Source organism: Loxodonta africana, chromosome 12, assembly GCF_030014295.1.
Source record: "Loxodonta africana isolate mLoxAfr1 chromosome 12, mLoxAfr1.hap2, whole genome shotgun sequence".
Classification (NCBI taxonomy): Eukaryota; Metazoa; Chordata; class Mammalia; order Proboscidea; family Elephantidae; genus Loxodonta; species Loxodonta africana.
In genome coordinates, this window is record NC_087353.1 from 56,909,533 (window position 1) to 56,937,217 (window position 27,685).

General features: G+C 42.1%; 1 pseudogene; it reads left to right on the top strand.

Annotated features, from left to right (window-relative positions):
- The first annotated feature begins 2,995 nt into the window (after positions 1 to 2,995).
- LOC100654346 (olfactory receptor 1f45-like) lies at positions 2,996 to 27,370 on the top strand (annotated as a pseudogene).
- Positions 27,371 to 27,685: the final 315 nt, after the last annotated feature.

Consider the following 27,685-nt stretch of genomic DNA (forward strand, 5'->3'; position numbering starts at 1 on the left):
ACAGTGCTGCAATAAACATGGGTGTGCATATATCTGTTCGTGTAAAGGCTCTTATTTCTCTAGGATAAATTCCAAGGAGCGGGATTCCTGGATCGTACGGTAGTTCTATCTCTAGCTTTTTCAGGAAGCACCAAATCGATTTCCAAACTGGTTGTACCATTTGACATTCCCACCAACAGTGTAGAAGTGTTCCAACCTCTCCACAGCCTCTCTAACATTTATTATTTTGTGTTTTTTGGATTCATGCCAGCCTTGTTGGAGTGAGATGAAATCTCATTATAGTTTTGATATGCATTTCTCTAATGTCTAATGATCGTGAACATTTCCTCATATATCCTTTAGCTACCTCAATGTCTTCTTTAGTGAAGTGTCTATTCGTATCTTTTGCCCATTTTTTAATTGGGTTATTTGTCTTTTTGCAGTTGAGTTTTTGCAGTATCATGTAGGTTTTAGAGATAAGGCTCTGATCAGAAATGTCATAGCTAAAAACTTTTTTCAAGTCTGTAGGTAGTCTTTTTACTCTTTTGGTGAAGTCTTTGGATGAGCATAGGTATTTGATTTTTAGGAGCTCCCAGTTATCTAGTTTTTCTTCTACATTCTTTATAATGTTTTGTATACTGTTTATGACATGTATTAGGGCTCCTACTGTTGTCCCTATTTTTTCTTCCATGATCTGTATTGTTTTAGATTTTATATTTAGGTCTTTGGTCCATTTTGAGTTAGTTTTTGTGCATGGAGTGAGGTATGGTTCTTGTTTCATTTTTTTTTTGCAGATGGATATCCAGTTGTGCCAGTAGCATTTCTTAAAAAGGCTGTCTTTTCTGCATTTAACTGTTTTGGGGCCTTTTTCAAATATCAACTACTCATATGTGGATGGATTTATGTCTGGATTCTCAATTCTGTTCCATTGGTCCATGTATCTGTTGTTGTGCCAGTACCAGGCTGTTTTGACTGCTGTGGCAGTATAACAGGTTCTAAAATCTTAGGAATAAATCTTACCAGAGATGTAAAAAAATCTGTACAAAGAAAACTATAAGACACTACTGCAAGAAACCAAAAGAGACCTACATAAGTGGAAAAACATGCCTTGCTCATGGATAGGAAGGCTTAACATTGTAGAAATGTCTATTCTACCAAAAGCAATCAATAGATACAAACAATGCAATTGTGATCCAAATTTCAATAACATTTTTTAATGAGATGAAAAAACAAATCACCAAATTCATATGGAAAGGGAAGAGGCCCTGGATAAGTAAAGCATTACTGAAAAAGGACAAAGTGGGAGGCCTCACACTACCTGAGTTTAGAATCTACTATACCTCCACAGTAGTCAAAACAGCCTGGTACTGGTACAACAACAGATACATAGACCAATGGAACAGAAAGGAGAATGCATACATCAATCCATCCATATATGAGCAGCTGACATTTGTCAAAGGCACAAAGTCAGTTAAATAGTGAAAAGACAGTCTCTTTAACACATGGTGCTGGTATAACTGGCTATCCATCTGCAAAAAAATGAAGCAAGACCCATAGCTCACACCATGCACAAAAACTAACTCAAAATGGATCAGAGACTTAAATGTAAAATCTGAAACGATAAAGATCATGGAAGAAAAAACAGGGACAATGCTAGGAGCCCTAATACATGGCATAAACAGTATACAAAACATTACTAACAATGCACAAACACCAGAAGAGAAACTAGATAACTGGGAGCTGCTAAAAATCAAACACCTGTGCTTATCCAAGCACTTCACCAAAAGAGTAAAACTATTACCTACAAAGAGTGGGAAAAAGTTTTTAGCTATGACATTTGCAATCAGCATCTGATATCTAAAATCTGCATGACACTGCAAAAACTCAACAACAAAAAGACAAAATCGGCAAAGGATATGAATAGGTACTTCACTAAAGAAGACATGCAGGTAGCTAAGAGACACATGAGGAAATGCTCACATCAGAGAAATACAAATCAAAACTACAATGAGATTCCATCTCTGTCTAACAATGCTGGCATTAATCCAAAAATCACAAAATAATAAATGTTGGAAAGGTTGTGGAGACACTAGAACACTTATACACTGCTGGTGGGAATGTCAAATGGTACAACCACTTTGGAAATTGATTTGGCGCTACCTTAAAAAGCTAGAAATAGAACTAACATACGATCCAGCAATCCCACTCCTTGGTATATATCCTAGAGAAATAACAGCCTTTACACGAACATATATATGCACACCTATGCTCGCTGCAGCAGTGTTTACATCTACAAAAAGATGGAAGCAACAAAGGTGCCCATCAGTGGATGAACAGATAAATAAATTATGGTATATTCACACAGTGTAATCCTACACATTGATAAAGAACAATGATGAATCCATGGAACATTTCATAACATGGAGGAAACTGGAAGGCATTATGCTCAGTGAAATTCATCAGTTGCAAAAGGACAAATATTGTATAAGACCACTATTATAAGAACTCGAAAAATAGTTTAAACAGAGAAGAAAATATTCTTTGATGGTTATGAGAGTGGACGGGGGAGGGAGGGAGGGGGTATTCACTAATTAGATAGTAGACAAGAACTATTTTAGGTGAAGGGAAAGACAACACACAATATAGGAGAGGTCAGCACAAGTGGACTAAACCAAAAGCAAAGAAGTTTCCTGAATAAACTGAATGCTTCGAAGGCCAGTGTAGCAGGGGCAGGGGTTTGGGGACCGTGGTTTCAGAGGACATCTTGGTCAACTGGCATAATAAAATCTATTAGGAAAACATTCTGCATCCCACTTTGGAGACTGGCATATGGGGTCTTAAACGCTAGCAAGTGGACATCCAAGATGCCTCAATTGGTCTCAACTCACCTGGAGCAAAGGAGAATAAAGAACACAAAAGACACGATGTAATTATGACCCCAAGAGACAGAAGAGGCCACATAAACTAGCGACTACATTAGCCTGAGACCAGAAGAACTAGGTGGTACCTGGCTACAATGGATGACTGCCCTGACAGGGAGTACGACAAAGAACCCGTGAAGGAGCAGGACAGCAGTGGGATGCACACCTCAAATTCTCGTAAAAAGGCCAGGCTTAATGATCCGAGTGGACTAGAAGGACCCCGGAGGTCATGGCCCCCAGACCTTCTGGTAGCCCAAGACAGGAACCATTCCCAAAACCACTCTTCAGACAGGGATTGGGCTGGACTATAGGATAGGAAATGATACTGGTGAGGAGTAAGCTTCTTGGATCAAGTAGACACATGAGACTATGTTGGCATCTCCTGTCTGGAGGTGAGATGAGAAGGCAGAGGGGGATAGAAGCTGGGTGAATAGACATGGAAATAGAAGGTGGAGAGGAGGAGTGTGCTGTCTCATTGCGGGGAGAGCAACTAGGAGTATATAGCTAGGTGTATATAAATTTTTATGAGAGACTGACTTGATTTGCAAACTTTCACTTAAAGCACAATTAAAAAAAAATCACGTCCACCAACAGAAATAAGAATAAAAATGCTGATCTTCCTTATCTATGCCCATGACTCCAGAGCCCTATGTCACTGTAGTGTTACATCCTCGTTTGAAGGAGAGGTTATAGGATTCATAATTCCAGCAAAGAAACCGAGGCGTCCCTATTTTTAACACCAAGAATAGGTGGCTAATGGTGTGAGAAGTGTTTCTGGGCCAGGTAAGTGTGTGGCACAAATGGTCTCACAAAGGGCTGAGAAAGAAATTCTCCCCCTCACCGAAAGCATATCTACAAGTTAACAGCTTATATTTTATCTAAACCAGTAATTGGCCTCTAGATCCCTACTGTTATATACTACTGTTATTTTCACAGTAGAAGGTCATTATTCTTCGTAACCCAGCCACCACCAAAAAGAAGACAGAGGATAAAGTTTATAAGCATTACTATTTCTAATGAAAATAAAGGTGTTTTTGCCTCCATTTCCTTGCGCTTTGGTTGTAACTTTCTCTATTGTTGTTGCTGTTAGGTGCCGTGAAGTTATTCTGACTCATAGCGACCCATGTGACAGAGTAGAACTGCCTCGTGGGGTTTTCTAGGCTTTAATCTTTACAGGAGCAGATTGCCAGGTCTTTCTCCCATGGAGGCACTGGGTAGGTTTGAACAGCCAACCTTTCAGTTAGCTAAGTGCTTAATCATTGTGCCACTTCATGCTCATGCAGAAGCCTGGAGGGTCCGGAAGAGGATCCAACTGTAGACTCTACCTTAGGGTAGCAGGATGTGTAGAGAAGGAATAAGGGGAAGGAAATGGGCAAAAGACAAACAGAATTGGGGTTGAAGAGTTTGAGTCAGCACTGAGAAGGAAGATCATAGGAATAAAGAAAATACAGGCCTTTAGTGGGATTTGACCGCAAAGAGAGTAGCAGTCAAATCCAGCTATGGGTGTGAGGAGGAGTAAGAGCCAAATTTAAAACTTACAGATTAAGAACAAGTCATAGGTATTTAAGCTTTTATGAGAACTCCATGGATTTAAAAAAAAAGAATGTTAAAAGATGGGTACGTTGTCCATGGTTCTTGGCCTGTGCACGCAAGGTGTTAGCACCCTAAGTGGTGGTGAAAGGCAACCAGCATGATCTCTGCTTGGGCCTTTTTGAAGAATGAAATGGGAGTAAAGGAAAATATACATTCTACCTAAAATCCAAAAAAATCAACATTCTGGGAAAAAAAGAAGCAGAGACAGAAGAATATACTTAAGTGTTTCCTCAGGGTGAACCCAGCCTGATCCACCCTACTCTTTCCTGCATATGCTCCCCACTTTATTTCTTTATGGATTTGCTTATTCTGGGGGTTTCATATAAATGAAATCATGCAATTCCATTTTGGGTCTGACTTATTTCACTTAGCATGTTTTCAAGTTTCATCCATGTCATAACATGTATCAGTACTTCATTCCTTTTTATGGCTGAATAATATTCCACTGTATGGCTGTACCACATTTTGTTTATCCCTTTGTCAGTTGATGGGCATTTGGGTTTCCACTTCTTGGCTATTAAGAATAATATTGCTTAAAATGGTTCAAATACTACGGAAACGGAATAGTGCTTCCTCGAAAAGCTAGAGACAGAAATACCTTATGACCCAGCAATCCCATTCCTAGGTATATATCCAAGAGAGTTAAGAGCAGTGACACAAATAGACATACGCACACCTATTTTCATTGCAGTATTATTCCCAATAGCAAAAAGTTGGAAACAATCTAAGTGCCCATAAAAGGATGAATAAATAAGCTGTGGTGCATACATACAATACTATACAACTATAAAGAAAAATGAGTCCACAAAACATAATACAGGTGAATCTGGAGGACATTATGCTGAGTGAAGTAAGTCAACCACAAAAGGACAAATACTGTATGGTCCCACTGTCATAAATAGTCAAGAATAGATGTACACGTAGAATGCAATGTTCTTTGATGGTTACCAGGAATGGGAGGGGGAGGCAGGGGGAGTCACTTTCTAGATAGCAGACACTTGTTATTTTTGGTGATAAGAAAGCAATACCAAATATGGATAAACTCTGCACAACATGACCAGTGTAAATGAAGACACTAAGAAGTACGTAAGAAAAAGGTACAATTTCAGAAAACGCTATAACATATACAATTTTGCAACAATAGTAATAACCAAAAAATATCTGCATGGTTACACAGGTAGATATGTATGCATGTATGTTTACAGGAAGCCATATGTGAGCAAATGCACATGCACGTATAGGTGTGTTGTAGGCAGATGGAGGCACTGTGTGTGCTGCATATGTATCCATACATATAATAAGACCACATAGGAGGTATAGTTAGAGAGACTTCCTAGACATAGCCAAACAACTCATGGGATTTACTGGGTTAAAAGTTTTAGGACCAGAGTCTCATGGGATAACTTAGTTGGCACAGCATAATTTATAATGTTCTACATCCTAGTTCGGTGAATAGCCTTTAGGGTCTTAAAAGTGTGAGTGGTGGCCATCTAAGATACAACTATTGGCCTTGACTCATCTGGAGCAAAAGAGAATGAAGGAAACCAAAGACTCAAAGACACTAGTCCACAGGACTAATAGCCTACATGAACCACGGTCTCTTTTAACCTGAGACCAGAAGGGCTGGATGGTGCCTGACTATCACTGCCAACTTTTCTGACCAGGGACACAACAGAAGGTCCCGGATAAAATGGGAGAAAAATGTAGAACAAAATTCAAATTCCTAAAAAAGGCCAGACTTACTGGACAGAAAAGAGACTACAGGAACACTTGAGACTATTGCCCTAAGATACCTTTTAAACTTAGAACTGAAGCTAGTTCTGTAGGTCAGCTTTTAACCAAATAGATTGGCTTATAAAATAAACAATATCACCTGTGAGTAATATACTCCCTTAAACAATCAACTCTATACATATATATATAAAACAAATAATACTGCTATGAACATTTGTGTGGACATGTTTTCCATTCTCTTACCTAGGAGTGGAATTGCTGGGTCATGGGAACGCTACATTTAAGTGTCAAGTCAATTCCAACTCGTAGCAACTTCATGCGACAGAGTAGAACTGACCTGCATGGTTTTCTAGGCTGTAATCTTTATGGGAGCAGATAGCCAAATCTTTCTTCTGCAGAGCTGCTTGGTGGGTTTGAACAGCCAACTGAAAGGCACTTAACTGTTGTACCGCCAGGGTTTCTTCTACCAGTGTATAAGGGTTCTAATTTCTCCACATCCTTGCCAACATTTGTTACTGTCCCTCTTTTTGGTTAGAGCCAGCCTAGTGGGTGTGAAGTGGTACTGTGGTTTTGATTTGCATTTCCTGAGCACTCTCCCCCCACAAGTGCTATGCTGATTTTTTGATAGCAACATGGTAAAAAAATTAGCATATTAGGCTGATGAAAATGCCTCTTGGGAGGAAGTGCTCAGCTGGCAAAAAAAAAAAAAAAAACCCACAAATGTATAACACGTTATTTGCAGTAATGACATTCAGCACCTTTTCATGTAGTTAGTGGGTATTTGTATATCTTCTTTGGAGAAATGTCAATTCAAATAATTTGCCCATTTTAAAACTGGTTTATTGTTAAAAGTTCTCCTGAAATGATATTTATGCCCATTTAATTTTTAGAAATCCTGGCTAAGAGACCAAACCTTGGGAAACAACATTTAAAGCCATGTAAGAAGAGCCAAAACAAACAAACAAACAAACAAATTTTGTTGTGTTTTTTTAAGAAGAGCAGTATTTGGAAAGAACAGACAGAGAGGTTGGAGGAAAGCCAGGAACATGTGTCAAAGAAGTCAGGAGAAGAATTTCAAAGGGAAAGGGAGTGATCAATTGGATTGAACACCAGTGATCTCAAATAAGTTGAGGACCAAAATGTGTTTTTTGGATTTGGCAACATGTAAGTTTAAGTCAATAGAGTCCTCAGCAGGGGCAATTTTCGTTGAATGGTAGTAGCAGAAGCTGGATTACAGAAGAGCAAATGGCAGGAAAACACGTGGAGGAATAGGGCAACAGGTACAGGAAGATGTGCAGTCAAGAATGTATTTTTAAATCATGAGAGATATCACAGCATATCTGAATATAGTGTGAAGGATCCTGTTTTGGGGGTAGGAAACCCTGGTGGCGTAGTGGTTAAGAGTTCGGCTACTAACCAAAAGGTCGGCAGTTTGAGTTCACCAGGCAGGCACTCCTTGGAAACCCTATGGGGCAGTCCTACTCTGTCCTACAGGGTCGCTATGAGTCGGAATTGACTTAACTGCAACAGGTTGTTTTTTTTTTTTTTTTTAAGACCACCCATGTGGTCAGTGATTCATTAGGACTCAAGACTGCATATGGTTTATTACAGGAGGATACACAATAGGATCACAAAGGGAAAAAGACAAGTGAAGTCTAGGGAAATCCATGCACAGGCCTCCTTACGCTTTCTCCTTCCTGTGGAGGGAAAAGCACAAAAACAAGTGTACAATGTTTCTGTCCAGGTAAATCCATTAGAGACTCAGTGCACAGGGGTTTTACTGGGGGCTGGTCATGCAGGTATCCTCGTCTAGCTCATACCAAAATTCCAAACCTCCAGAAGGAAAACAAGTATTCAACTGTTTACACAGTCGAGGCACAGTAAAATGCCGTTAACAATTAGGGAATGGTGGGAACCCTAGAAATCTAAGTTCCCAAATGCCAGCCAAGGGGGCTAACCTTGCAAGCATACCCTTCCAAAAACAGCCCAAGGCCTGTTATGTGTGACTTACACACTAAGGACATAACCTAAATCGCCATAGCTTGCTAGGCATGATTGCAATCCCTTCATCTACGAGCAGGCATTTCGAGAGCCAGAAGATTCTCCTCCACAGAGCTAGCTGAGAGGGACACAACCTGCACAGGAGAAAGATAGAGTTCTGTTGCTGTTAGGTGCCGTTGAGTTGGTTCCGACTCAGGCAACCCTACGTACAAGAGAATGAAACATTGCCCGGTTCTGCACCATCCTCACAATCATTACTATGTTTGAGCCCGTTGTTGCTCAATCCATCAAGCCACATAGTCAATCCATCCCATTGAGGATTTCCTCTCTTTCGCTGACCTTCTACTTTACCGAGCATGATGTCCTTCTCCAGGGACTGGTCCCTCCTGACAACATGTTCAAAGTGCATGAGCAAAGTCTTACCATCTTCACTTCTAAGGAGCATTTTCATTGTATTTCTTCTAAGGGAGATTTGTTCATTCTTCTGGCAGTCCATGATGTATCCACTATTCTTCACCATACCATAATTCAAAGGCATTAATTCTTCTTTGGTCTTCCTTATTCATCGTCCAGCTTTCACATGCATACAAGGCGACTGAAAATACGATGACTCGGTCAAGCGCACCTTAGTCCTCAAAGTGATATATTTGCTTTTTAACACTTGAAATTTCGAGATCTTTTGCAGCAGATGTACCCAATGGAATATGTCATTTGATTTCTTGGCTGTTGCTTCCACTGGCATTGATGTAAAGTTCTACAGGGGACAAAAATCTCCCCTCCTTCACTTCCTAAGAGGAAATAGAAACTTTTTGTAAGCTCAGTGACTGGTGAAACCATTTACCCTCCTTCGTGCAAAGGAGAAGAAAGGCTGTTCTCTTGGGAAAGCTGGCACGGACATAAGTTGGCGTGGAAAACAATCAAGTGCTTAAGAAGCAGCAGCAAAATCAAGTTTCTCCCCTTTGTTCTAGCTGCCTGTCCCCTAACCTGGACCCTCTACAAATTGATCTCCTTCTCTTTACATACTCTCCTACTCACTCATTGCCTTAGTTTCCCAGGTCCTTGCTCCAAATTTTGCACCATGCATTCTCACTGCTTTCCAGATGATACTCCTGTACCTCAGGCTTGGATCTTCCTGAGTAGTATGGTCAGAAACTATTTCAGCCCCAGGATCTTCTCCTTGAGTGTAGCTTGGACTGCAGCCATTCACAACAGAGCTCCCAGAGCTGGCAGAAGGCTATGCGAGTCCCAGACACTTGCTGATAACTGGAGAGTCTGAAGGGTTGGTGGGAGATCTCCAAGACGCCAATTTCCTGAGAGGTTAGGCTCTGCCATCATCTGCCTGAGAGAATGTGAGGAGTGGACAGGAATCCCACTACAAACGAGGTAGATTTGTGGCTCCAAATTCAGTTCTGACAACTCTAATGAATCATCTTCAGCTAGCCTCTCCATTAAAAATTCCAATATGGAAAGAGAAAGCGGTTAATGTGAGAGTCCATTTCTTTTTCACTTTCCTACTCACTAGGAAAGAAGGTATACATTTCTCATCCCTGCCAAATCAGCGTGGTATATGAGACATAGTGTTACCTAATGGAAACACTGCAGACTTTGACAGTTAGGTGGACTTAGTTTCAAGGCCCAGCTCGACCCCATACTGATTTTGGGCAAATTATTCAACTTCTCTGAGCCTCTTTTATCATCTGAGGATAACATTACCCACCTTGTGGGACTGAGGACAACATTAGGAATTATATTTGTAAAACATGAAGCCCAGTGCTTGGCACTTAGAAGATGCTGAGTAAATGGTATATGGTGGTAGTAAGACAAGTCCCATCTTACAGGGGCTTCTTCATAGCTTATCTTACCACCTAACATACATGTGTATGTTTAGTATCTGTCACTCCCTTCAAGAAAGTAAGATCCTCGAGAGCAAGATCTTTGTTCTGTTCATTGCTGAATCCCAGCATCTTGAACATTTCGTGTCTGGTATTAAATAAGTATTTCAGATAAGAATAAATGGGTGGAAAAATAAGAAGGCTGGGCTAATCAGACCTGGTTAATCAACAAGTACTTACTGGGTGTCAAGCACTTAAGCACCAAAAAGGATACAGAAGGAGGCTAATACTGGTCTCTGTCCGAGATGTCTCTGACATCTGTCCGCTCTCCATTTCCACTGCTGTCATTCTAGGGCGGGGCTTCTCAATGTCAGCATTACTGGCATTTTGGGCAAGAGATTTCTTTGTCAGAGGTTGTTCTGTGCATTGTAGGATACTCAGCAGCACCCCGGCCTCCACCCACTAGATGTCAGTAGCACGCCCCCAGTTGTGACAATGCAAATGTCCCCTGGGGGGCAAAATCCACCCCTCCCAATTAGGAGCCGCTGCTCTAGAGACACATTACTAGACAGGGCCAGTATAAGAGTCTTCCACCTGGTCTTCCTACAGAGCAGATCTGGACTTCTTGATTCTTTCCTCAAAGCAAGTCCAATTGTACAACCAATCTGCTTGAAAGCCATCAATGACTTCCTAAATCCCAAAAAAAACAAACCCATTGCCATCAAGTCAATTTCAACTTACAGCAGCCCTATAGGACAGAGTAGAACTGCCTCATAGAGTTTCCAAGGAGCACCTGGTAGATTCAAACTGCCAACATTTCGGTTATCAGCTGAGCTCTTAACCACTGCGCCACTGGGGCTCCCAATGACTTCCTACTACCACCAAAATAAGCCAAAGATCAAGCCTTCAAGGCTCTCCCTGGCATTCAAGGCCTCAGCTGTTCTAGCTGTATTGCCCTCTATTCACACACATTCTGAAAGGGCTCTAGTTCTCGGAACAGGCTCTGTGCTTTCCAGCCTTAGTACCTTGCTCAACAAACGTTTCCTGCCTGGGATACTCTTTCCTTATGGTCTGATACACTCATTCCATTGACACTCAACACAGGGACTGCCGGTCTGCATCCCTCCCAACCGGGGAAGGAAGGGCACCTGAAGCTAGGCATTAGAAATGCAGAAATAAGAAAAATTCTATGTGAAGGAGTGCATAAAGAAAACAAGAAATCTACACGATGAGGACTGGTTAAAGCAACACCACTCCATTCTCAAAGTCTCCTGATCTTTGGGCCCTGTCTATAACTCTCTCCCAGGGTGCCTTATCTTATCCCACCTAATAGGAGAATTTGTTTCTTGTGGGCTTATGTCCTTCGCCAGCTGGGAAGCTCTCTGAGGGCAAGGAGTGTGTCTGAGTGATCTTCGTGCCCCCGGTGTCCAGCATAAACACGACGAATGCAAAGGGACCTTAGTGAACCAACGTTTTTATTCAACTGCATGAGAAAAACTCAGGAGCTTTTCAAAGGAGTCTTCCCCAAGGAACCTGGGCTACCCAGCTCCCAAACCTGACCAAACTAAGGGAGGAAGCCCCAGCCCACCGCCACTCGAGTCTTTGCCTCCCAGAACACCAGGATGCAAAGGGCCGCAGCCCTCAGACCCACACCGTCCAGTTAAGACAGGGAACAGAGGGGCCCCCAAATCTGCAAATGAAGTAACAATAAATGGGCCAGGGCAAGAAACAAAGCCATTCCCCAGAACAATGGGGCAAGGTATCAGAAAATAGCCCGCAAACTTTTTTAAAGTTGTCTTTCAGAAGCAGCCAGAGAAAACCAGCCCCAGGAACACGCACAGAACATCCACCTGTGACCGCTGTGTGACCTTCTATCAGGGGCAGTGAGGGGCTGCAGCAGCAGCTGGGAGACTGTGCAGGCAGAACGCCCCATAATAAATCCTGCTAGGAATCCCAGAGGCCTCCGGGACAAGAGCCATCTTGGAAAGCTGCTGCTCACAGAAGGAAGTTAACAAATCCCCGCCTGTGCCTATGAATAAACATGAATCTTTTCCAGCCCCAAACTTTAAAAAACCCAGGCCCCTCTTTTGTTCTGTGAGATGGGGGTATGTGTTGCTTAGGCCCTCCTTGTCTCAGCTTGCGAGCCTCTTCAATAAAGCTTTGCTCCTGTGAAAAACTCTAGGTGCCTTACCTGCTCATTCTTGGCCAGTGAGAGGCAAGAACTTTATTCAGGTAACACTGTCAGGAAAAAACTCACTTCACATTCCGATTCACCAGCCAGCCACCTTCTCCTTCAATGCCACACTGGAAGATGCCGCAGGCCACTTAAGACCTGTATCCAAAAAGCGCAGCGCCAGGTTGGCAAGCACTGCAGTAAAGCACTACCCACTCCAGTTGGTTTCCGCCCTCTGTTAACAGACAGCACTCTTCGCCAATGATAAGACAGGATCTTCTTGCGAGTTATTTCCTAGGACCAATCACAATGTCTGAGAGCCGCGGCCTAGGATCCGGGTGTTCATCAATCCATCAATTCTGGCAGACACCTTATTGAACAGATGAGGTGGTAACAATAGTAATAGGAACACAACAACCCTAGGAAGTCAATGTTGTTAGTTGCCGTGGAATCGACTCCAAATCCTGGCAGCCTTACATATAACAGAGCGGAACGTGGCCCAGTCCTGAGCCATCATGATCGTCGGTATGTTTGAGGCCGTTGCTCTGGCTGTTGTACCAATCCATCTCATTGTGGGTTTCCCTCATTTTCCTTGGCCGTCTAACAAACATGATGTCCTTTCCTAGTTATTGGCCTTTCCTGATGATATGTGCAAAGTAAACTAGTGGAAGTTTTTACCACCTTCACTTCTAAAAAACATTCTGGTTGTATTCTGAGACTCATTGTTTGTACTTTTGGCAGTCCACGGTGTAGTCAGTATTCTTCACCAACACCGCATTAGTTCTTTTGCCTTCCTTTTTCAATATCCAACTTTTGCACGCATACGAGGCGATCAAAAAGACCATGGCTTGGGTCAGACGCACCTTGGAAAAGGAAGTCAATATGATTATTATTTTCATTTTACAGATGAGGAAACCATGGCACAAAGTTTAAGTGACTTTCTAACAGCAGAAGTAGGACTAGAACTCAGTTCTGACGGAATAGTTTTTCTGTCTAAATTGCTTTTAAAATCATGCAAGTACTGTAAAGAACATTCTCTCTGTAAAAAAGAAGTTTCCCTTTGTCCCATACTTCCCAAACTACACACCCTCCCCAAAGGAAATAACTGTTAATAGTTTGTGTATTTTTCTGGACCTTAAATCATAACCTGCTTTTTTTCATTTGCTACATTTTTAAGGTTTTTCTATTTTGTCTACCTCTTTTTTTTTTTTTTTTTCTTAAACTGCTCCGTGTAGGGAGGTAGCATGATCAGCCTTCAACCATTTAATTCCCTTGTGACGGACATTCAGAAACTTTCCTCCTGTCTCTCTCTGAATACTATTAGAAATATTCTTGTATGTGTATCTTTGGTCATAAATGTAATTATTTTCTGTAGGCTGACATAGTAAAAATGCTAGATCAAAGGATATACACATGCCTGATTGTCCCCCAATGCCAACTCTGGTTATTATCAATATTTTAATTTTTGTCCATTTGAGGAGTTCAGTGCATTTTCTCCTCTAACAAAGGGTGGGTCTACAGGTAGTTTTGGTGGGGCCTGCAATTTACAAGCAGACTAGGTGAACAGCTATGTGATGGGGACATGGAAACGGTCTCTATCCTTAAATCTCCACTGACTGCCTAGAATTTTGCCAATAGGGAATGCCGTGTTAAAATGAAAAAACCTCAGGAGAGATTAGACATTAAACCAATCTCAGCCATCAACACCTCAATGTAAAGGAGGTTATTAGACCCAGACTTCCAGAGAGCTCCACAAGAGAACTTTTGATAGTAGGTAAAAGATTAAGAGTTCGCAACCGGGAACACTGGCCACATAGACCTGAGTGGATAGAAGGTTTGGGGAAATTTGAAGTTACAGCTCTTAAGGTACCTTGTATTTGTATAGATCAGGGAACCCTCGTAGGTGTAGTGGTTAAGAGCTCAGCTGCTAACCAAAAGGTCAGCACCACCAGGTGCTCTTTGTTAATCCTATGGGGCAGTTCTACTTTGTCCTGTAGGGTCACTGTGAGTCGGAATTGACTAATGGCAATGGGTTTGGGTTTGGTTTACAGTGTTCATATAGGGCTTTTGGTTATAATGATCGTATTTGATTCTCACAACTGCCTTATCGAAGTTGGCAGGACAGATACTCGTTTCATTTTCCTTTATACACTACTCCTGCACCTATATTCCGTTTTGTTAGGTAACAGCACTATTCACCCACACACTTAAATATGATACCTGAGTTATTCTAGACTTGTTCGTTTCAATCATCCCCTGCACTGGTCAGTCACCAAATCCTGTGAAATTCCATCTCCTCTGTATTGCTTGTATTCGTCTTCTTATTTGCACCATTGAAGAAAATAGACAAAGTCCCTGTTCTTGTGAAACTTACGTTATGGAGAGGGGAAATAGCAAACAAATGTATAGCCAATGACTACAAATGCCCTTAAGAAAAATAAAGTAGGGTAAGGGGCTAGGGTGGTGCACATGATCAGCATGCTTGGCTGCTAATCCAAAGGTTAGAAGTTCAAGTCTACCCGGATGCACCTCAGAAGAAAGGGCTGGTGATCTACTTCTCAAAAATCAGCCATTAAAAATGCTATAGAAACAGTTAAATGGGGAAAAGACAGTCTTTTTAACAAATGGTGCTGGCATAACTGGATATCCACCTACAAAAAAATGAAACAAGACCCATTCCTCACTCCATGCACAAAAACTAACTCAAAATGGATCAAAGACCTAAATATAAAATCTAAAAGGATAAAGATCATGGAAGAAAAAATAGGGACAACGTTGTTGTTGCTGTTGCTGTTGTTAGGTGCCGTCGAGTCGGTTCCGACTCGTAGCAACCCTATGCACAGCAGAACGAAACACTGCCCAGTCCTGCGCCATCCTTACAATCGTTGTTATCCTTGAGCTCATTGTTGTAGCCACTGCGTCAATCCACCTCGTCGAGGGTCTTCCTGTTTTCCGCTGACCCTGTACTCTGTCAAGCATGATGTCCTTCTCCAGGGACTGATCCCTCCTGACAGCGTGTCCAAAGTATGTAGGATGCAGTCTCGCCATCCTTGCTTCTAAGGAGCATTCTGGTTGTGCTTCTTCCAAGACGAATTTGTTCGTTCTTTTGGCAGTCCACGGTATATTCAATATACTTCGCCAACACCACAATTCAAAGGTGTCAGCTCTTCTTCAGTCTTCCTTATTCATTGTCCGGCTTTCACCTGCATATGATGCAATTGAAAATACCATGGCTTGGGTCAGGCGCACCTTAGTCTTCAGGGTGACATCTTTGCACTTCAACACTTTGAAGAGGTCCTTTGCAGTAGATTTGCCCAGTGCAATGCGTCTTTTGATTTCTTGACTGCTGCTTCCATGGGTGTTGATTGTGGATCCAAGTAAAATGAAATCCTTGACAACTTCAATCTTTTCTCCGTTTATCATGATGTTGCTCATTGGTCCAGTTGTGAGGATTTTTTTTTCTTTATGTTGAGGTGCAATCCATACTGTAGGCTGTGGTCTTTGATATTCATTAGTAAGTGCTTCAAATCTTCTTCACTTTCAGCAAGCAATGTTGTGTCATCTGCATAATGCAGATTGTTAATGAGTCTTCCTCCAATCTTGATGCCCCGTTCTTCTTCATATACTACAGCTTCTCGTATTATTTGTTCAGCATACAGATTAAATAGGTATGGTGAAAGAATACAACCTTGACACATACCTTTCCTGACTTTAAACCAATCAGTATCCCCTTGTTCTGTCCCAACAACTGCCTCTTGATCTATGTAAAGGTTCCTCATGAGCACAATTAAGTGTTCTGGAATTCCCATTCTTCGCAGTGTTATCCATAGTTTGTTATGATCCACACAGTTGAATGCCTTTTCATAGTCAATAAAACACAGGTAAACATCCTTCTGGTATTCTCTGCTTTCAGCCAGGATCCATCTGACATCAGCAATGATATCCCTGGTTCCATGTCCTCTTTTGAAACCCGCCTGAATTTCTCGTAGTTCCCTGTCGATATACTGGTTCAGCTGTTTTTGAATGATCTTCAGCAGAATTTTGCTTGCGTGTGATATTAGTGATATTGTTCTATAATTTCCACATTCGGTTGGATCACCTTTCTCGGGAGTAGGCATAAATATGGGATCTCTTCCAATCAGTTGGCCAGGAAGCTGTCTTCCATATTTCTTGGCATAGATGAGTGAGCACCTCCAGAGCTGCATCTGTTTGTTCAAACATCTCAATTGATATTCCATCAATTCCTGGAGCCTGGTTTTTCGCCAATGCCTTCAGAGCAACTTGGACTTCTTCCTTCAGTACCATCAGTTCCTGATCATATGCCACCTCTTGAAATGGTTGAATATCGACTAATTCTTTTTGGTATAGTGACTCTGTGTATTCCTTCTATCTTCTTTCGATGCTTCCTGCATCATTTAATATTTTCCCCGTGGAATCCTTCACTATTGCAAATTGAGGCTTGAATTTTTTCTTCAGTTCTTTCAGCTTGAGAAATGCCGAGCGTGTTCTTCCCTTTTGGTTTTCCATCATCAGCTCTTTGCACATGTCATTATAATACTTTATTTTGTCTTCTCGAGAGGCCCTTTGAAATCTTCTGTTCAGTTCTTTTACTTCATCAATTCTTCCTTTTGCTTTAGCTGCCTGATGCTCAAGAGCAGTTTCAGAGTCTCCTCTGACATCCACCTTGGTCTTTTCTTTCTTTCCTGTCTTTTCAGTGACCTCTTGCTTTCTTCATGGATGATGTCCTTCCACAACTCGTCTGGTCTTCGGTCACTAGTGTTCAATGCATCAAATCTATTCTTGAGATGGTCTCTAAATTCAGGTAGGATAGTCTCAAGGTCGTATTTTGGCTCTTGTGGACTTGCTCTGATTTTCTTCAGTTTCAGCTTAAACTTGCATATGAGCAATTGATGGTCTGTTCCACAGTCGGCCCCTGGCCTTGCTCTGACTGATGATATTGAGCTTTTCCATTGTCTCTTTCCACAGATGTAGTCAATTTGATTTCTGTGTGTTCCATCTGGCGAGGTCCATGTGTATAGTCGCAGTTTATGTTGGTGAAAGAAGGTGTTTGCAACGAAGAAGTCGCTGGTCTTGCAAAATTCTATCATTCAATCTCTGGCATTGTTTCTATCACCAAGGCCATATTTTCCAACTCAGGACAACGTTAGGAGCCCTAATACATGGCATAAACAGTATACAAAACATTATAAAGAATGTAGAAGAAAAAGTAGATAGCTGGGAGTTCCTAAAAATCAAACACCTATGCTCATCCAAAGACTTCACCAAAAGAGTAAAAAGACTACCTACAGACTGGGAAAAAGTTGTTAGCCATGACATTTCTGATCAGCGGCTGATCTCTAAAATCTACATGATACTGCAGAAGATCAACTGCAAAAAGACAAATAGCCCAATTAAAAAATGGGCAAAAGATATGAATAGACACTTCACTGAAGAAGACATGGAGGTAGCTAAAGGATATATGAGGAAATGTTCACGACCATTAGCCATTAGAGAAATGCGGATCAAAACTACAATGAGATTTCATCTCACTCCAACAAGGTTGGCATTAATCCAAAAAACACAAAATAATCAATGTTGGAGAGTCTGTGGAGAGATTGGAACACTTCTACACTGCTGGTGGGAATGTCAAATGTTACAAGCACTTTGGAAAGCGATTTGGCACTTCCTTAAAAAGCTAGAAATAGGACTACCATATGATCCAGCAATCCCACTCCTTGGAATATATCCTAGAGAAATAAGAGCCTTTACACAGACAGATATATGCACACGCATGTGTATTGCGGCACTGTTTACAAGAGCAAAAAGGTGGAAGCAACCAAGGTGCCCATCAATGGATGAATGGATAAATAAATTATGGTATATTCACACAATGGAATACTACGCATCGATAAAGAACAGTGAGGAATCTGTGAAACATTTCATAACATGGAGGAACCTGGAAGGCATTATGCTGAGTGAAATTAGACAGTTGCAAAAGGACAAATATTGTATAAGACCACTATTACAAGAACTTGAGAAATAGTTTAAACTGAGAAGAAAACATTCTTTTGTGGTTACAGGAGGGGGGAGGGAGGGGGGTAGGAGAGGGGCATTCGCTAGTTAGATAGTACATAAGAACTACTTTAGGTGAGGGGAAAGACAGCACACAATACAGGGGAAATTTTTTTTTTTTTTTTACTGGGAAGGTCAGCACAATTGGGCTAAACCAAAAGCAAAGAAGTTTCCTGAATAAACTGAATGCTTCGAAGGCCAGTGTAGCAGGGGCAGGGGTCTGGGGACCATGGTTTCAGGGGACATCTAAGTCAATTGGCATAATAAAATCTATTAACAAAACATTCTGCATCCCACTTTGAAGAGTGGCATCTGGGGTCTTAAATGGTAGCAAGCACCCATCTAAGATGCCTCAATTGGTCTCAACCCACCTGGATCAAAGGAGAATGAAGAACACCAAGGGCACAAGGCGATTACGAGCCCAAAAGACAGAAAGGGCCACATGAACCAGAGACTACATCAGCCTGAGACCAGAAGAACTAGATGGTACCTGGTACAACTGATGACTGCCCTGACAGGGAACACAACAGAGAACCTCTGAGGGAGCAGGACAGCAGTGGGATGCAGACCCCAAATTCTCATAAAAAGACCAGACTTAATGGTCTGACTGAGACTGGAAGGACCCTGGTGGTCATGGACCCCAGACCTTCTATTGACCCAGGACAGGAACCATTCCCAAAGCCAAGTCTTCAGACATGGATTGGACTGGACAGTGGGTTGGAGAGGGATGCTAGTGAGGAGTGAGCTTCTTGGATCAGGTGGATGCTTGAGACTATGTTGGCATCTCCTGCCTGGAGGGGAGATGAGAGGGTGGAGGGGCTTAGAAGCTGGCAAAATGGACACGAAAAGAGAGAGTGGAGGGAGAGAGCGGGCTGTCTCAGTAGGGGGAGAGTAATTGGGAGTGTGTAGCAAGGTGCATATGTGTTTTTGTGTGAGAGACTGACTTGATTTGTAAACTTTCACTTAAAGCACAATAAAAATTATATTAAAAAATGCTATAGAACCCAGTTCTACTCTGACACACATGGAGTCGCCATGAGTAAGAATCAACTCCATGACAACTGGTACTGGTAAAGGGGCTAGAATGGCAGGGAGGTATCATTTTAGATAAAGTGGTCAGGGAAGGCCTCTCTGATGACGGGGCATTAGAACAGAGAACTGGAGGAACAGAGTGAGCAAAGGATGATGATATCTGGGGGAAGAGCGTTTCAGATCACAGCAATGACAATTGCAAAGCCCTGAGATAGGTGTATGCTAGATCAAGGAATAAGCAGGAGACCAGTGTGGCTGGAGAAGCCTGTGCAAGGGGAGAGGGGGAAGGGGAGGTGGTGAAGGAGGTAGCTGGGTGCTGGGTTGTGTCAGGTCTTGTATGCTGATGTAGGGACTTTGGCAAAGTGGGATGGAAAACCATGTGAGGTTTTGAGCAGAAGAGGGGCACTATCTAATTTGAAATGATCACCCTGGCTACTGGGTGGAGAATGAGTGTAGTGAGGAAGGGAAGAAGCCAGGAGACCATTTAGGAGGTGTTATGAACTGAATTGTGTCCCCCTAAATTAAATTTTGTATTGTAGATCCTAACCCCTGTACCTGTGGTTATAATCCCATTTGGGAATGGGTTTTCTTGTTATGTTAATGAGACAGTGTTAATGTAGGGTGTGTCTTAAGACAATCTCTTTTTTTTTCTAATTAAAAAATTTTTTTATTGTGCTATAAGTGAAAGTTTACGAATCAGGTCAGTCTCTCACACAAAAATTTATATACACCTTGCTATATACTCCTAGTTGCTCACCCCCTAATGAGACAGCACACTCCTCCTCTCCACCCTCTGTTTCTGTGTCCCTTCAGCCAGCTTCTGTTCCCCTCTGCCTTTTCATCTCCCCTTCAGGAGGAGCTGCCCAACACAGTCTCATGTATCTACTCGATCCAACAAGCTCACTCCTCACCTGTATCATTTTATATCTTGTAATTCAGTCCAATCCCTGCCTGAAGAGTTGGCTTTGGGAATGGTCCCTGTCTTGGGCTAACAGAAGGTCTGGGGACCATGACCTCCAGGGTCCTTCTAGTCTCAATCAGACCATTAAGACTGGTCTTTTTATGAGAATTTAAGTCTGCATTCCACTGCTCTCTTGCTCCTTCAGGCGTTCTCTGTTGTGTTCCCTGTCAGCGCAGCCATAGGTTGTAGCCAGGTACCATCTAGTTCTTCTGGTCTCAGGCTGATGTAGTCTCTGATTTATGTGGCCCTTTCTGTCTCTTGGGCTCATAACTACCTTGTGTCTTTGTTGAAGTCAATCTCTTATGAGGTATAAAAAAGACAAAACAAGCAAGAAGAGAGCAGAGATGGGGAATGATGGATGCCACATCACATAAAGATCACCAAGGAGCCAAGGAATAGAAGCTGAAGAGACAAGGACCTTCCCTAGAACTGACAGAGTGAGAACCTTCCCCTAGAGTCAGCCTCCTGATTTCGGACTTCTAGCCTCCTGAACTATGGAAAAACAAATTTGTGTTTGTTAAAGGTACCCACTTGTGGCATTTCTGTTATAGCAGCACTAGACAACTAAGATAGGAAGCTATTATAGTAATCTGGATGAACACTGAAGGTGGCTTAGACAAAGATAACAGTGGAGAAGATTGAGAGAAGGGTCATATGCTAGATATATTAAGAGGGAGCTGATGGGTTGGGATGTGGAGTGTGAGAAAAAGAAGAGTGGAAGATAACACTAATGTTTCTCCCTGATTTATTACAAGAGCCTCGTAGGTGGTCTCTCTGCTTTCAGTTTAACCCCACTTCATCCAACCATCAGTTTTGGAGACTCAGAGCACAAAGAAGGAGTGATTCTCAATCAGGATATAATGGAGGGAGGAGGGGTGTAAAATAGACTGATAAACCTTCTTAGGGAAAGTATTCCATCTTCGATTAAGTAACAATAAGCAGTTTTCTAAGCACTATCACACGCATTATCTATTTTGATCCTTGTTGTTAGGTGCTGTCAGGTCAGTTCCAGCTCATAGCAACCCTGCGTACAACAGAATGAAACACTGCCCTGTCCTGCTCAATTATTGTTATGCCTCAGCCCATTGTTGCGGCCACTGTGTCAGTCCATCTTGTCGAGGGTCTTCCTCTTTTTCACTGACCCTCTACTTTGCCAAGCATGATGTTCTTCTCCAGGGACTGGTCCCTCCTGATGACATGTCCAAAGTGTGTGAGATGAAGTCTCGCCATCCTTGTCTCCAAGGAGCATTCTGGTTATACATTTTCCAAGACAGACCTGTTTTTAGTTCTCACAGTCCATGGTATATTCAGTACTCTTTGTCTCTACCACAGTTCAAAGGTGTCAATTTTTCTTTGGTCTTCCTTACTTGTTGTCCAGCTTTTGCATGCATATGAGGTGATTGAAAAGACCATGGCTTGGGTCAGGTGTACCTTAGTCCTCAAGGTGACATCTTTGTTCTTTAACACTTGAAAGAGATCTTTTGCAGCAGATTTGCCCAATATAGTATGTAGCTTGATTTCTTGACTGCTGCTTCCATGCACATTGATTGTGGATCCAAATAAAGGATTCTTACAGTGTTCCATTTTACAGACGACAAAACAGAGGACTGGAGAAATCCTGTAGTTACCTAGCTAATTTGTTGTAGAGTGCACCAAAACCCTCAAGTCTCCAAACCTCTATTGTCATGAACTTTCGGGAGCTACCTTGCTGCCTCCCTATTCAGAGGGCAGAGTAAGCAAGTAACTGTATTGACAGGACAGAGAGAAAGACAAAGAAGAACCTCAGCATGGGAAGAAGCAAGGGCAGAACTTTGTTTCTCAGTTGCCCTGGTCATGTGTGTCCTGAGTCCTCCCTCCCCCCACCCCCCGCCCAGAAGCTTCTTCAGTGTACCCTTATGGTCCCTGTCCTTCTGGGTATAGATAAGACGGTAGAACATGAGCATGACCATGATAAGGAGAGAAAGTAGCTGTTCTCAGTCTAGATTTAGTCAGAGGTCGCTGTCCCAAATAAAGGAAAATTGCTGCCTTTGCTCCTGTCTGTCTTTAGCTGAGCAGATCCTTAGCCAGCTTTGGAAATGACACCATAGGAGTCATCTAGTTCTTCTGGTCTCAGGATGATGTAGTCTCTGGTTCATGTGGCCCTTTCTGTCTCTTGGGCTCGTCATTGCCTTGTGTCCTTGGTGTTCTTCATTCTCCTTTGATCCAGGTGGGTTGAGACCAATTGAGGCATCTTAGATGGCTGCTTGCTAGCGTTTAAGACCCCAGACGCCACTCTTCAAAGTGGGATGCAGAATGTTTTGTTAATAGATTTTATTATGCCAATTGACTTAGATGTCCCCTGAAACCATGGTCCCCAGACCCCTGCCCCTGCTACACTGGCCTTCGAAGCATTCAGTTTATTCAGGAAACTTCTTTGCTTTTGGTTTAGCCCAATTGTGCTGACCTCCCCTGTACTGTGTGCTGTCTTTCCCCTCACCTAAAGTAGTTCTCATCTATTATCTACTTAGTGAATGCCCCCTCCCACCCTCCCTCCCTCCCCCCTCTCATAACTGCAAAAGAATGTTTTCTTCTCAGTTTAAACTATTTCTCAAGTTCTTATGATAGTGGTCTTATACAATATTTGTCCTTTTGCAGGCTACTAATTTCACTCAGCATAGTGCCTTCCAGGTTACTTTTATGCTGAGTCTGTATTTTTCCCTTGTATTTTATTTTGATGAGTAGGATAGTTTGTCTCCTTTGTGGTTACCTTATTATTTACCCCTATTTTTCTAAATTTAAAACTAACTTTTATTTCTTTGTATCACCGTATCTTCCTCTCCATATGGAAGGTGTATGATTACATTTCTTAGTCCCTTTTTATTATTTTAATGTTGTCTTCTTTTATATAGTAACATCACTGTTACCCTGTTTTGGGCTTTTCTTTTTTTTATAATCTTGCTTTGTTTTTTTGGATTTTCCTTTCTGGGTTGACTTCTGGTTGTTCTGCCCAGTGTTCTAGTCTTGGGTTGATACCTGATATTATTGATTTTCTAACCAAAGAACTCCCTTTAGTATTTCTTGTAGTTTTGGTTTGATTTTTATGAATCCCCTAAACTTGTGTTTGTCTGGAAATGTCTTAATTTCACCTTCATATTTAAGAGACAGTTCTCCTGTATATATGATTCTTGGCTGGCAATTATTTTCCTTCAATTTTTAAAATATGTCATCCCATTGCCTTCTTGCCTTCATGGTTTCTGCCTTGTAGTCTGAGCATATTCTTACTGGCTCTCCTTTGTAGGTGACTTTTCATTTATCCCTTGCTGCTCTTATAATTCTCTCTTTATCTTTAGTTTTGGCAAGCTGGATTATAGTATGTCTTGGTGACTTTCTTTTAACATCTGCCTTATGTGGAGTTTGATGAGCATCTTGTGTAGATATCTTTTCATCTTTCACAATATCAGGGAAGTTTTCTGCCAACAAATCTTCAACAATTCTCTCTGTATTTTCTGTTATCCCTCCTTGTTCTGGTACTCCCATCACTCGTGGGTTATTTCTTTTGATAGAGTCCCACACGATTCTTAAGGTTTCTTCATTTTTTAAAATTCTTTTATCTGATTTTTCTTCAAATATTTTAGTGCCAAGTGATTTATCTTTGAGTTCAGAAATTCTAGCTTCTACTTGCTCAATTCTGCTCCTCTGACTTTCTATTGAGTTGTCTAATTCTGTAATTTTATTGTTAATCCTCTGAATTTCTGATTGCTGTCTGTCTATTGATTTTTCCAGTTTATTAAACTTTTCATTATGTTCCTGAATAATCTTTCTGAGTTCTTCAGCTGCTTTATCTGTGTGTTCCTTAGCTTGTTCTGCGTATTGCCTCATTTCCTTCCTGATGTCTTGAAGGGTTCTGTATATTAAACTTCTGTATTCTGCATCTGGTAATTCCAGGAATGCACTTTCATCTAGAAGATCCCTGGGTTCTCTGTTTTGAGAGCCTGTTGAGGTGATCATGGTCTGTTTCTTTATGTGACTTGATATTGACTGTTGTCTCCAAGCCATCTATAAGTTATTGTATTAGTTTATGCTTGCTTACTGTGTTGTAGCTGCTCGCTTTGTTTTGTTTTGGTATACCCCTACGTGTTGCTTGAGTGAGCTAGCTTGATTGTTTTCGCCTTTGGAGCTCTGGTGTCCTGTCCCCAGCTGGCTAGAGCTGTTATCAGGTATATAAGTCTAGGAGTCCATTCAGCTTTCTTGTATGAATTCAGCTCAGGTTTCCAGGTAGCTGATATCAAGTGTGGTACAGGCTCTGTCCTACAGTCTTAGAGGGGCAGGGCTGATTGGCATATATACCGGTATTTGATTGCAGCAGGGGGTCACACTCTGAACAAGGCAGAGGGCTGAGAACCAACCCCCAAGTGTCTGTAAAGAAAACACATCTCTGTTCCCTAGAGTATGCTGGTGGGTGGGTTCTGCAGAGGGACCATGGGCACCCAAAGTTTTTGGTTGTAAGGACTAGGAGGTACCAGTTATCTTTGGACCCCTGTCGCAGGTGGCTGGGTGACCTGAGTGGAGCTTCCAGCCCTTCGGTCCCTGATTTGGGTAGGTCAGGACCTTGTTTAATAGGCAAAGCAGTGTCAAATGTCAAATACCCACCTCTCCACCGCATAGCTGAAATGGTTGGAGTCTGCCAACAAGGGCCTATTCTCCCGAAATAGGCTGACACAGGTCCATGCAGAAGGGAAAGGTGCTGAAGGTCCACGGACGGTTTATGCCTAGACAGGAGCCACTTCTGCCCTGAGCTGCCCCGGTTAGTGGAGCTAGGAAATTATCTTTTCCCCCCAATTGCAAATATTTCTTTCCCCAAGGCCGAGAGGATAGCTCTAGGTGCCCACCAGGGTCTATCTCAGGCCCAGGGATTCAGCCACTGAAGTCGGCTTGGGGGTCGGGGGGTGGCATGGTAAAATATACGCAAGTACTTAGCTTTGGCCAAAAGCGTGCAGTTCTCCTCAGGTTCCAGTGGTGTGAGTAGGCTGTGTGGATGGCTGCCCAGCACCGCCGTGGCTGCCGCTCAGGGAATGGTGCCTGAGGGCTCCCTGTGATTCAGGTCCGGTAACTCCTCTCCAGTTTTGAATGGTGTCTTCCTTCCCCTGCCCCTCAGCTCGTTGTCTAAGCTTACCTTTGATGCTCAGGGCTCCCAGCTTGTCACTTGTTTTTTCATGTTGTAAAGAGGGCTCGCGGGAAGCGTCTGTCTATTCCTCCATCTTGGCTCTGCCTCGATTTGTCGTATCTTAATGATCCATGCACAGGTTTCTGAATTTGCTATTGTGTACTAACTTGGGTCTATGCCCAAGAGAGGGTTAAACCAGTCAGCTGAGTGTCTCCTAGTTCCTCCTCCTGGGGCTCTCCAGGCAACCCCATCAGCAGAAGCTCCTCTTCATGCTCTTCTTGAGTGGGTACCTGGCCACAGTTGTGGGAACCTGCTGATCATCCTGGCCATCAGCACAGACTCCCACCTGCACACCCCCATTACTTCTTTCTCAGCAGCCTGTTCTTTGTAGACATCTGCTTCACCTCCACCACTGTCCCCAAGATGTTGACCAATCATATATTCACCAGGCAGAACTTCTCCTTCTCTTGTTGTCTCACACGGCTGTATTTTCTCACTACGTTGCTGACATGGACAATTTCCTTCTGGCTGTGATGGCCTATGACTGCTTTGTTGCTGTGTACCAATCAGCTTTGAGCCCTGCTGGTAGCTGGGTCATGGGTCATTGTCAATCTGAATGCTCTGTTGCATACCCTGCTGATGGCTCAATTCTCATTCTGTGCAGACAACATAATTCCCCACTTCTATGAGTTAGTCTCCTGAGACTCTCCTGCTCTGACACTCACCTCAATGAGATGATTGTTCTTACTGAGGGTGCCCTGATAATGATCACACTGTTTGTTTGCATTCTGGTTTCTTACATTTGCATCACCTCTGCTGTCCCTAGAGTCCCATCCACAAAGGGAAAATAGTCTTTTCCACCTGTGGCTCCCACCTGGCTGTGGTTTCCCTCTTCTATGGCAGCATCGCTGCTGTGTATTTTAACCCTTCATCCTCCCACTCAGTTGAGAAAGATGTTGCAGCCGCTGTGATGTACAGTGGTGACTGCTATACTGAGTGAGCCCTTTCATCTACAGCCTCAGAACAAGGACATGAAAGGGGCCCTAAGAAAAGTGATTTCTATGAAAGTATGTTCTGTTCAATAATGACATGGACACTGAATGTCATAAAGGAAACCAGTTTGTAATAAAAACTTTTTTCCCCCTGTTTCCTGAAATGTAACAGTTGTCCATTTATGTATTTGCTTTGGGGGAACGAAACTCTTGATACAGAGTCTTCAAGTGAAAGAGGGAAAGAGAGATCCTTTTACCAAATGACTCAACTACTCCAAGTGCCAGTGCCCTCCAGCCAAAACCACCAGGAACACACCTTTAGCTTATTGTTTTTTATCATTCATTACAACAAGAAAGAACACATTCAATGTGGAACTGTAGGACTTCTTAGTAGGAAGTGTTAGAAAAGTCTTATAAGATTTGAGTGTGAGCTGATTTTTGTTAGGATTTAAGGAATCAGGGCTTTGAGCTGAATTAGATGTCAGAAATCAGAGGTAAATCTTATTGGGCATGTCAATATCTTATCTAGGAGGGAAGGCTAGAGGGAGGTGAAAGCTATAACTGGTAAGGAATCAACAATCACTCATATCAGCCAGAATGGGGAAGTTTGGTCATTTCTGTGGCTTGGACAATGTTTATGATTTTGTCTGTGTTTGGACATGACCACAGTGGTCTTGTTTTGCTTTGATCCATCAGAGTCACAGAGGGACCTTGTCTGATACTGATGTTCTGTGAATTTTTCTATGCTCAACAGGGGAAGGGTTCATTTAGGGCCCCAGAAGTCCTAATTCTGCCAGGCATTTGAACTAATTATTCTTACCTTTGAACCTGAGCTTTTTGTATCATACAACATTATAGCAGGAATATGGGTCATTTAAACAAAAAAGAACTATCTCCCTCAATCCCAATGCCCAATCATGCTAAATTCAGCTTTTTCTTGTCTTCTGTCAATGTGCTTAGGTGTTTGTATTTAGATCCTAATTTATATCCTGCTTTCCATTTTCATTTTATAACAAACCTTTTCCAAATTGCCATTCAGTCTCCAGTTTCTATTTTACTGCTTTCATATGTTTCCATCAAGCTCCTTTTGCAAAATTTACTCGCTAGTAATTTTGTTCCTGCCTTAAAACATAATGGGAATTTATTATCTAAAATGTTACTTCAAATTTATTTTGAAAAAATAGTGGGAAATAAAAAATTGAGAAATACTTGAAACTTTCTGAGTTTAACATGATTTTCTTTTTTATACTTA